This window comes from Lathyrus oleraceus, chromosome 5 (genome assembly GCF_024323335.1).
Source record: "Lathyrus oleraceus cultivar Zhongwan6 chromosome 5, CAAS_Psat_ZW6_1.0, whole genome shotgun sequence".
Classification (NCBI taxonomy): domain Eukaryota; kingdom Viridiplantae; phylum Streptophyta; class Magnoliopsida; order Fabales; family Fabaceae; genus Lathyrus; species Lathyrus oleraceus.
The window spans coordinates 82,529,698-82,542,566 of record NC_066583.1 but is presented as its reverse complement, the minus strand read 5'-3'; the positions used below and the strand labels follow the sequence as shown (position 1 = coordinate 82,542,566).

At 33.8% G+C, this 12,869-nt stretch overlaps 1 non-coding gene across 1 annotated transcript; it reads right to left on the bottom strand.

The window, feature by feature from the left end:
- Window positions 1-12,519: 12,519 nt before the first annotated feature.
- On the bottom strand, window positions 12,520-12,626 carry LOC127088491 (small nucleolar RNA R71). The gene has a single exon (XR_007790325.1). It is a non-coding gene; the product is annotated as a small nucleolar RNA R71 (small nucleolar RNA).
- Window positions 12,627-12,869: the final 243 nt, after the last annotated feature.

Sequence of the window (12,869 nt, the reverse complement as noted above, 5' to 3'; positions counted from 1 at the left end):
GTCGGGGTTTAAGGTATTACAAAAGCGACTATCATTTTCACTATTGATCAAATCTGGTCATTTAGAAATAAGCTTAAGCATGATAACTTGAAGTCTTCTTGGAGGAACTTCATCAACTGGATTGTGTCTCAAACTAAGATGGTTGGAAACAATACTGTTAATCATTCCTCCATCTTTATTTATAACTTTTTTTATCAAGGCTTTTGAAGTGAAAGTTTGTTCCCTGATAGCTCCGAACATCAAAGAAGTTATTTGGTTGCCTTCATCAAGGGGTTGGTGCAAGTGTAGCTGTACCAGAGCCTTTAGTCCTGACAACAATGAGAGTGGTTGTGGAGGCATATTTAGGAATGACAGTGGGGATTTTTTGTTAGCTTTTGTAGAAAAATTATCTTCTATATCTTCTTTGTTTGCAAAAATTTATGCAATTTTGACAGTTATTGATATGGAAAAAGATCGGGGTTTGCGAAAACTTTGGATTGAAATTGATTGAATCATGATAGTCAAAGCTTTCTCCAACTGTAGTTTAGCTCCTCGAGATTTAAGAAATAAATGGTTATCTATCACTCACCCATGTAACATCTCTAACTTACTTATTACCTATATATTTAGGGAGGGAAACTCATGTGCAAACTTTGTTTGTAAATATAGGTCTCAACGCTAATTCTACATTGATTTTTGACTCAATTCCTAATGGGATTAGAGATGATTTTGTAAAGAATAGATTGGGTATATATTTATTTAAGTTCTCTTTGTTTTGATGGGGTTTCTTTAATCCTTTTTGATTGAAACACCTTTTCTTTTCAATATATGAGATCTATTAAAAATAATAATTAGTGTGTACCAACTAAGTCACTCCTTAACTAAACCTTACATATTTTCAAGTTATTTATATACTTTATACTAATATGAATGGTAAATCATAGCTCTTTGAATAGCCAAATTTTGAATTTTTACATATAGTGGCAAACATTTGGAACTAACCATGACAATTATCTTCTTGCGTTCACAAATAAAATCTCTTGGTTCTCCTCCCTCCTTGTTGAGTTTTCTACGGTCCGTTTGGCAATAAAAGTTGCTAGAAATAAAGCTTGGCCCAAACTCTATATTGAAACAAATTCAATAGATAAATGTGATTCAAGCTTTTCAAAGGAACTCTTTGATGCCTTGGAAAATCAAATAGTAGTGGTTTAAAAGTATCTATTATTTTGCACAATTTTTTTTATATCTCACATATATATATATATATTATATATATATATATATATATATATATATATATATATATATATATATATATATATATATATAATATATATATATATATATATATATATATATATATATATATATATATATATATATATATATATATATATATATATATAAAGAAAGAACTCTTGTGTTGATCACATGGTTAACTTTGGGTCTCAATCATAACTCCCTCGCCATTTTTGGTTGGTAATTTCTTTTTCCACACTTATATTTTCTCACAAATCCTTGGTGAAAATGCAAAAATATCCATAAAATTCGGAGATGCATCTCCGGAAGCACCAACTTTCCATAAAATTAAATGCAAACGAGTGATCAATCCCTGTTATACTTAATTTCGGAGATGCATCTTCAGATACACCATATTTTTATTTATGAAGATGGTATTTTCGGATATGCATATCCATAAAGTGTCATGTTGTATTTTTTTAAATTTAGTATGGGATGTATCCGGATAGGCATACCTAATAGTCATACATCAGCAATGCAACAAATATGTAAATACCATCAATGTTTCTTTTGAGACAAACAATTGAAAAATAGAAAAATTATTAAAATAAAATTATAAAAATCTGAAAAATACAACTAAAAATCAAAGTAAAAGTCTACAGTTTTTTTTCCGGATTTTTTCCAAAAATATGAAAATATAAAATAAATCAAATAAAAAAGAAAAACAAGTTGTTCAGGGTTTTTAGGGTGGTATCCTGTATTTAGTCTCTAAATAAGGGACTTTGATCCCTGATTTTTCCTGATGAAATGGTACGATAAAATTTCGATTCAAAGTCGATTTTTCAAAAAATCAAATTTTTTACACTAGATCGCGTAAAGGTCAGAAACATAGGAACACAAGGGCCAGAATGCGATGATACAATTCATATGAATATTGGTTAAAATTGATAGAGAGTCTTCGACAATAACATCATTTTCAATGAAAAATATGTAATAAATGAAATTTAGGGTTTTCGGAGATGCACCTCCAAATTCACCCTTAAATTTTTTTGGAGAAGCATCTCCAAACTAAATTTTAATGAAAATGAAATGGTTACTTGATTTACAGATGAAATAATTGAAACTGCATTTGAAACTAAATCTCTTTTTAAGATTTTAGTTTTTTATAGGCAACTTTTAAATTCCTTTCTTCTTATAAAGCTTTTGATAGGCCACTTTGGATTCCCTTATCCTTATAAACCTTTTTTCTAATTTTTTTTTTAATATATGATATGAGACTTTCATTAAAAAAAGATATCTATAGTGAAAAAGAAGTTAGATGTGTCTGCAACTAAGGTCAAAATTTTAGTTGAAAGATATATCCACATTTAATATTTTACACATGCGATTATGGCAGCCCTTCCATTTTGATGAGTTTCCAACCACTAATTTCTCATATTATATATAATATATATATATATATATATATATAATATATATATATATATATATATATATATATATTATATATATATATATATATATATATATATATATATATATATATATATATATATATATAAAGTTTATGCCTGCTAATGATCAACTAAGATTAGTGGTAGATATATAATTTATTAATTATTCAAAGAGCATAACATTGCATGTTGAAGTGAAGTTTGCGACGACACGTTTACAATTAATTAATTAATTTCAACTAATCAGCTATCGTAGCAAATATATATTTTGGTCCAATTCTTTCTAAAACTGGAGTTGACATAGACTATAGCGCAAAGGTTTAACATGCATTATAGTGGATGACACCGACCGGTTACATGTTAATTCATGTCAAAATTCATTACCTTTTTAATAAAACAATTCATATATTAAAAAGATTACAAAGAAATTTTGGGGCAATTACGTAACTAAAAAATTAACAAAAATAAAAATTAGATAAGTTTAATCATTCCCTTAAAAAGTCATTATAAACATAAAGAGAAAGATGTCCCCGTATGTATTTTGGTTGATAAAAGAATCAACATTAGTTTTTGACTTAATATCATATTTTTGATTTAATATCATATTTGGTCGTTTATGTTAACTTCTACATTTCATTAATGTATATTCCGTCACCAATTCTTCAGAATGAATTATATTAATTTTGTGTGTAATTATCAATAAAAAAAATTTAAAATCCATCGTAAAATTTGTCACTATTGAATGAAAGGGTTAATTTGGTCCATTTTAAACAGTTAAAGGACACATTAACTTAAAAAGTATTGTATTGGTCCTTCAACTCTTCAAAATGCATTAAATTAATCATTTTCATCTAATTATCTATAAATATATATATACAAAAATTGATCACTAATTTGGTTTGTTATGAACAATTAAAGGACGATATTTTTTAAAGTTAAGAGGTCAAAATGAACTCCGATATTAACATGTCATTTGATTTTGCATTTCACTTATATTTGAATTTGGGTGAATGTATATACACTTAAAGTTAGTTACTCCATCCGTTCCTTTTTAAGTATCATTTTCTTGAAAAAATTGTTCCTTTTTAATTGCACTTGCAAAGTTTAAGATAATATTAAATGCACTTTTGTTAAAATTACCTCTAGGTAATTATTACAGAGAGAAAAAAAGTAAAATGAATGTAATAAATAATTAAGGATATTATAGGTGAAAAGAGAATTATTGTTTGAAAAGTAACAGTAATTATTAGTTTTCTTGTTATGTGTAAAAAGTAAAAAAAATGACACTTAAAAAGGAACTGAGGGAGTACATTTGTAACAGATTGAGAATTCTGAATTTGAGTTTGAAAAAACTAGTTACAATTTTTCATTCTCTATCTCTCTCTCTCTGCAAATTCTCATAAATTATTTTGTTCTTCATCTTCTTCATTCTTGGGCTTCAAAGGAGTTTAGTGTTAACTCCAACAATTGTATCCAGAGCTTCGAGTCTAATTGACATGGAAACACAAGTGTAGTGAGATATGTGATTGATTTTGTTCCTCAAATTCGCGTTGAATTGAAGATCGAAATCGAAGAGAATCACAAATCTTGATTCTCAGGGTTTGAGAAATACGAGTGTTGACAAGAACTGAGTGATTTTCACAAGAATGAAAATGAATGACGGAAATGGTAGCTTGAATACAAAGCTTTTAGTATTCGACGGAAAGAATTGGAATCAGTGGTCGGTTCAGATGTGTGTGTTGTTTAACGCTTAAGATGTTCTTTATCTCGTTATAGAGTTACACGCCGGTTGTAGAAAATACAACTGAAACACAAATAAATGCGCAACATGAAACGAAGAAGAAGGAATAGAAGGCATTACTCTATATCCATTAGTATATGGATACAAAGGTGTTTGAGAAGATTGTTGACTCAACGACGATCAAAGCAACGTGGGATACACTTGTGCGGTGCTATAGTGGTGACACGTCAATGAAGAAACTAAAGTTGTAGTCCTTACATAAGCAATATAAGAATCTCAACATGAAGAACAACGAGAAGGTGCCTGATTACATCTTCATAGTGATTATGGTCACGAATGAGATGAAGTATGTGGAGAAACGCTCTTTAAATAAGTAATCATTGAAAAGGTACTAAGATCACTTACTCCTTAGTTTAATTACATAGTTGTAGCCATTGAACACTCTAAAGACACCAACACCATGAGAATTGAAGAGCTTTAGAGTAGTTTAGAGGCACAAGAGTTGTGTCTGACTAAAAGAAACTCTAAAAAGGAAACATAACAGACTCTGAAAGCTCATACTCTGAAAGTTTCTTTTGTCAAGAAGAACCAGAAGTAAGAATGGATAGAGAACAAGAAAAAGTATGGTGGTGGTGTTCAGAAGTCAGAACACTCCAATTCAAATGAGAAGAAACATATGAATGTTCAAAAGGGAAAGGAGAAGTTTGATAAGAGAAAGGTTCACTGCTACAGTTGGAACAAGTTTTGCCATTTTGCTGCTGATTATTGGCCAAAGAAGGTTAGTAAGGGTGAAGAGGCTAACAAAGCTATAGGAGATTCTAATGATGAACCTGTGTTATTGATGGAATATGAGAATGCAAGTTAAAAATTGGTAGAATGGTGGTATATGGACAATGGCTTCTCAAATCACCTAATTGGAAACAAGCAATGGTTGGTTGATTTTGACTCTGGTAGAAAGACCAAGATTTGATGTGCTAATGATGAGTATCTGAATGCTAAAAGAATGGGAAATGTTATAGTGAAATTGAATAATGGAAAATTGTATTGATCAAGGATGTATGGTATGTTCCTAGCATGAATAACAATCTAATGAGAGTAAGTCAGCTACTTGGAAAAGGTTTTTCAGTAGCCATGAAGGACAATCTCTTGAAGTTATATGACTGTAATCAGAAGTTGATTATGCAGTTTGAACTGGGAAGAAACAGGACATTCAAGGTGAATGTTGCAACAACAGACACACAATGCCTTAGTGCTAGAAGTGTTGAAGAGGAAAGTGAGTTGTGGCATAAGAGATTGGGGAATATGAACTTCATAAGCTTATGGGATCTGAGTTCAAAGAATTTGGTACATTGAATTCCAAATATTGTGGCACCAGAGAAATCATGTGATATATGCATCAGAGCCAAGCAACCAAGATTGCCATTCTCATTAGAAATGCCTCCAAGAGCAACCCATACTTTGGGTGTGGTGCATTATGATGTATGTGGGCCATTTGAGGTACCTTCACTTGGAGGAAATAATTACTTTGTGTCATTTATGGACGAGTTCACAAGAAATGACATGGGTAGCATTCATAAAGATCAAACATATGATGTTTGTTGAGTTCAAGAAGTTTAAAGTGAAGGCTGAAAATCAAAGTCAACAAAGGTTGAAGATCCTTAGAACTGATGGTGGAGGTGAGTTCAACTCGACAGAGTTTAAGAAATTCGGTGAGGAACATGGTATTGAGAATGAGGTGACATATCCACACACTCCACAACATAATGGTCTTGATGAAAGAAGAAATAGAACTCTACTTGACACGATAAGGAGCATATTGAAAGAAAAGAATTTACCTCACACGTTGTGGGGTGAAGCAATTTCCACATCAGCATACGTGCTCAACAGATGTCCATCAAAGAAGTTAAAGTAAGTAATTCCTATTTATAAGTGAATTGGAAGAGAGTAAAATATCAACCATTTCAAGGTATTTGGTTATGTATGTTACAAACATATACCAGATGCCACTAGAAGGAAATTGCATGACAGAAGTAAAGTCATGTTGTTTATAGGTTACCACTATATAAGTGTGTATAAGCTCTATTTCACAATCACTAACAAATTTGAAGTCAACAAAGATGTCATGGTGAAAGAATCAGAAACATGGGATTGGAATAAGTCTCAATCCAACTCTAGTGCAGTGTCAGCACTAGAGTCTGATTTTGCCTCTAAAGAAGATTCCTCCTTTGAAGGAGATTCTACATCTGAAGGTGATTTTGACTCTGAGGGTGAGTTTGAATTTGAACATGAGTTTGACTCTGAAGGTGAGTCTGGCTCTCATGGTGGACCTGAATCTAAATTTGATCATGCCTTTAAAGGTGGTTTTGCTTCTCAAAGTGGAGCTTCTGAAGGTGGAGCTTCTGAATGTGGACTTGCGCAGTTCTAGAGGCCACAGAGAGTTAGGTATATAACAAGGAGACTTACAGACTTTGAGTTTCTGCATGATGTTGAGGTTGAGTCTGAAGGGGAAGTCGTACAGAGTTCCATGATGGTGGACTTTGAACCTGTCAGCATTAATGAGGATCTCAAGAAGAAGGTGTGGGTGTTATCCTGGAATTTTCACTTATTAGAAAATTCAATTGAATGTTGCAATGGGAAAATACTAAGTGTTAGCATTAATTGGAAGGAGTCGACAACAATGGTATGTTGACTAGAGCATTCTGACTGGCATCTTGAGATTTGATTTGGAGGAGTCTCATGAATATATTTGAGTAATCACTCGACACCATGTCGAATATGAGACTTTCAACAAGCTCCAAAGCCTTAGAAAATTGAGGAAACCAAAGACAAAAGAAGAGACTTAGCGCTATCAATAACTACGTTCGACGAGCAGGCATTTACTAGTCTCCAAGAGCAGTTAAAGTATGTGGGATAATGATTTTCAACAGTTTTAAAGTACTGATGACGTGGTACATCATTAGAAGAATAAGTTGGATGTATTTGAATACATGTCAATTCTTTAGGAGTGAACTGTTAGAAATAGTTAGTTTTAGTTTAGTATATATAGCAGGCTCATATGTTGTAATCAAGGTTGCGAATTTCATATACTTTCTCTATAGAACTGGAGTACCAAAGCCAAAACGTGAAATAGTTTGTGAGTTATATGTGAGTATGCGTCCCTTTCATCATAGTTTCTTTATGTTTCCTTAATTTAAACATCTTTTCTTTTTGTCATTTACTGCATTCATACATGATATTTATTACAAAGTTATTTTACTTTAATTCAAGTTTTATTGTCTTTAAAGTTTGTCTTTATCTTATCTGTACACAAACATTCATAGTCATATCATATACATATTTTCTTATAAATGTGTTTGCTAAAAACACATGCAAACAAATTGGCACGCCCAGTGGCAACTCTATGCAAACACGTTTACAAGAAAATATGTATATGATATGACTACGAATTTCTGTGTGAAGACAAAATAAAGATAAACTTTTAATACAATAAAGCTTGAATTAAAGTAAAAGAACTTTGCAATACAAATAAATTATTACTTCATACCTAGTCGACAAATATTACCTTGGCCCCTCAGGAAGGAGAAAACGTCAACCAAAATTTGCGTCATGAGCGTGTGGTCTGGTACATTGGCATAATAGAGTGCAACTACTCCTTAAAATCTTGAGTATAGTGATAAGATAGCAAATAGCCGAAGGAACAGAGGAAAACCTCTTTCCTTTTGAAAAATAAGTGGCAACTTTCAAGCCATTTTTCGATGGCGTTGTCGGTGGAAAAGAAGAAAGCATTCCCTTCCGGAGTGTAACTCTAAGGGAGAAGTTGGCTCAAACCAAACTGCCCGGCTTCCAAGTTTGGTTGGTAAGGAGCAACCCTTAGCCTTGTCTTGGAAGAGGTAAGTCTCGACCACAGAGATGTGGGATTGAAGCATTTGTGCATAGTAGCATGTATATCCCTCTCTTCTTATTGGGACGAATTAGGAAATGGTTTTCTGAACCACTCAGGACCACACTGTCAACTGTAAAGTGGTGCCATAGTCGAAATGAAAGTGTTGCACCTATAAAACATTTAGAAGTAACTCTCGAAGACCTCTAAAGAAACAACTTTCCCATGGTCTGGAGTAAGTTTTGTGATCCAAAGACCTTCAAGTTCCACCTCTAGCTTAGGAGGAACTCTAGTCTTGAGGGAAGGCTCAAAAGTGGAATTAAGCCACAATTGTAGAAGCTAGATAGGGCCACCTATTTGAAGACTATCAGGATTCAACTTGTTCTTCAGGTATTCGCAAGCCAACCCTAGAGATTCAGATATGCCAAAAAGAATTAACTTGTTGAGGCTAATTTTTCTCCCTTCATGAAGTTGGGTGGCTAAAGGGATAGACTTATTTTCCACTTGAACAAATCGGGCGCATAATACATACCTGGAAATCCAGTAAGTCAGGAAAGTAATATGTTCCTGGTCATATACTCAGTTTGTCAAACCCTAGTGATCCTCTATGAAATAGCTATAAGCAGTTCCAACAAAGGTAAACCCAAATTTAGTTTTTGTTTTTTTTGAAGGTTCAAAGGCATCTCCAGTTGGTCGAAGACTAACTATACCAGTAATGTCGAAGACTGTAATACTTATCATCCAACAACGAAGTTGAAATGTGTTGGTCGATGTATCCCAGAAGCACATAGTGTTAGAATAAGATTTGGTTCTGCATCTATACCTTGAGTTTTGATGATAACAATGTTGTATTTGTGTGAGAACAATTTTGGTACCCTGATGGTTTGTTATTGTATAGCCTTAACAACCAATCCTGATTCTAAGAATATGACGTGCAACGTCATCAAGTTTATGAACATTGTGTTACAAATTCCGCTTATGCGCTAATCATGAGAAGTTCTAAAAGATATCAAGTTTCTACTGCAATGTTCTTTCTGCTTCTATGATAAATTACTAACTGAGAAGTTTCTGAAGAGACGCTAGGTTACTGCTGAAACGTTCTCCCCACTTCTGCTTCTGGACGTGATTCTGATTATCAAGCTTCTGAAGAATGGCAAGCTTATAAAGTTTTGTTACTCAGATGAAGATTTTGAAGATCTCAAGCCAGATGTTGAGGTTATCAAGGTTCTGACTGAAGATTCTGAAGACACTGAAGATCTCAAGCCAGACTGTTGATGTTGTCAAGGTTCTGATCGAAGATCCTAAAGTTTCTGAATCCAACTGTATGTTTCTGAAGGCATACAAAACACAAGAAATGGGGGGGGGGGGTTGAATTGGGTTTTGCAAACAAAAGCTTTTTACGAACTCAAGGACACCACTTAGATATTAATAACAAAGAGATAAAAATATAAGTATTTTTATCCTGGTTCGCTTGAAACTCAAAGCTACTCCAATCCATCCGCCAAGGTGACTTTTCCTTATACACAAGGACTTAATCCATTATAATCAACTGATTACGATAATCACAAAGAATAACCTTCTTTGTATTCTCAAGGACCCGACTATACCCTAGTCTCCTTAAGGACTTACAAAGAATAACCTACATTTTCTTCTCAAGGATCCACTATACCCTAGTCTCCTTAAAGAATCAAACAAACATTTTGAATAATAAGTAGTGTGTTACAAGTTGCTTCAATACAAGTAGATTTTACACAAATGATAAATAATTACTTAAGGAAAAACCGTGTACAAAAATTGATAGATTTTCACAAAGAAACAAACTTGTCAAGTTGTTATAGCACCTACATTTTTGTGTGTCTTGTTGTTTTCCTTCAAGTCTCCAAGTCCTACTTATATAGCATAAGAAGAAGATCATTGGAGGGAAAAATGGGAAAACTGATAACACTGAAATTTACCGTATTTTCGACTCCGATTTCACATGCATTCTAGTTGTTTTATTATCATTTTGTTGTGTTATTGCTATGTTTTTCTTTGTTTTCAGGTTTTTACTTTAATTGGAGCCCCGATCGAGAAAAGGAGCGAAAAAGAGTCAAAAACCCTAAAATTCAGCATTTTGTTCTTGTGGCCTACCCCATGGCTGGCGCCATAGACCCTTCCATGACGTGTCCAAGCTCAAATTCCCTCAACTCCCACGTTCCCCACTACTTCCACTAAGGCGCCTCAGATTGGCCTTGTGGCGGGCGCCACAAGAGGAAAATAGTTTCCCTTCCATTTTCAAGTTGAAGGGCATCCAAGTCATTTCCATCTTTTTACTTGCTTATAAATAGAAACTCGAATTCACTTTTACAATCATCCAAACTTAGAGCAGAGACAAACTCAGAGCAACTTTGTTTCACTTAGGCATATATTCAGTTTTATAAAGTGGTAATCGCTTCGCATTGGAGTGTTACCACAATTGTGTAATCAAGTCTGTGATAGAGTCTGTAATCGAGTTTGGAGCACTTTGGAAGGAAGTTAATCGTGCTGCCATTTTCATTTCCGCTTTGTAATTTATTCAACCCTCCGATTGGAGCAGGTTTTTATTACTGGTCTTTATCTTATTTATTTCCTCGCACTTGCTTTACTTTTATTTATTTCCTCGCACTCGCTTTACTTTTATTTATTTCCTCGCACTCACTTTACTTTTATTTATTTCCTCGCACTCGCTTTACTTTTATTTATTTCCTCGCACTCGCTTTAAATTATTTATTTCCCCGCACTCGCTTTAAATTATTTATTTCCTCGCACTCGCTTTAAATTATTTATTTCTCGCACTCGCACTACTTTTATTTATTTTCCGCACTCGCACTACTTTTATTTATTTCAATGCACTTTTACTTTACCATGTCTAGCTAAATTTATAAGGTTAGAATGTAAGGATCGTAATTGAACCAGTAATCAGTACAATTGTTCGTAGAAACACTTAAGGGCTATTTTAACTTTCAACTTAAGTTTTCCCGCACTTCAATTCCGTTGGGTAAGATCGAAAGTCGTCCAACATATTTTTAAACTTAATTGTTTTTAACTATTTCAAAAACAGCGAAAGCGCTTTGTTTAGTTCATTAGGAGATTTTAACATTAAGAAGAAAAGAGATTTTAAAATTATTTTCTGACGCGTTTATAAGTTTAGAGTCTGGTTCGTAAGAACCTCTTTTGGTTAAGAAATCCAGGTTATAATACTTTTCAACTTAGTCAAGATACTATATTTCTTAAAAATAGGTTTACTACTCTAACGCAATGCGCGCCTTTTTACAAGTGACAATAAGAGGGTTTGATTAGGGAGTACAACTCGGTTCTGAATACACGAAAGCGACAGTTCCTGTTAAATTAGTTCTTTTCAAAGTAGGAAACACTGCCCATAAGTAGTTCTATTAGCAAGTATTTGGATTATTAATTAATTACGTGAATTACATTCGACCCTGTCTTTATTAATTAATCTTTATTCAACACTTTACTTTTCACTGCACACTCCAAAAACACCTATTTTATTTGCCTTTGATAAACACCATAACAATAGATAACGATAGATTGACACTTGGTCTCTGTGGATTCGACAATCTTTTATATTACTCTGACGCGTTCGTATACTTGCGAAAAGCACGCATCAAGTTTTTGGCGCCGTTGCCGGGGACCAATTTTGTCAAATTTCATTTTCCTGTTGTTATATCGTTTAGACTTAGGCTATTTCCCACCGGTCAATGCGAAGAACTCGCAACACCGGAAGTTTAAGCTTAGTATACCCTCTGGCGGAACCTGAACGTTACGCTCGCGCACGTTTATTCTTTCATAGAATTAAGAGAGCTATGGCCGAAGATCAAAACCAAAGACCTCTTAAGGATTTCGCTCAATCATCTAATGAAGAACCTAGTTCTAGTATAGTAAACCCAACATTCCCAGCTAATAATTTTGAACTTAAACCATCCCTGTTGCAACTATTGCAATAGAGACAATTCGCAGGTCTCGCTACTGAGAACCCGAACCAACATTTAAAAATATTTCTTCAATTAGCAGACACTTTTAAGACCAATGGAGCTTCTCCTGAGGAAATACGTTTAAGATTATTTCCTTTTTCCCTCAGAGATAAAGCCCTATCATGGTTAGATTCCCTTCCACCCAATTCCATTACGACTTGGGATAACCTTAGAAGAGTATTCCTTGCTAGATATTCTCCCCCGAGTAAGACCGTCGTTCTTCGAAACCATATAACTAGATTTACCCAAAACCAAGGAGAATCGTTGTTCGAAGCTTGGGAGAGATATAAAGAGTTGTTACGAGCATGCCCACATCATGGTTTAGAAAATTGGTTAATCATTCAAACCTTCTATAATGGACTTCACTATAACACAAAGATGACCATCGACGCTGCCGCAGGCGGTGCTTTGATGAACAAACCTTATCCCGAAGCTAGTGCCCTCGTCGAAGATATGGCTCAAAACCATTCATCATGGGGAGTCGAACGAGCGACAGTTGAGAAGAAGGAAGCCCAAGGAGGAGTGCATGAACTAAGCTCTATAGACATGATGCAAGCTAAAATGGA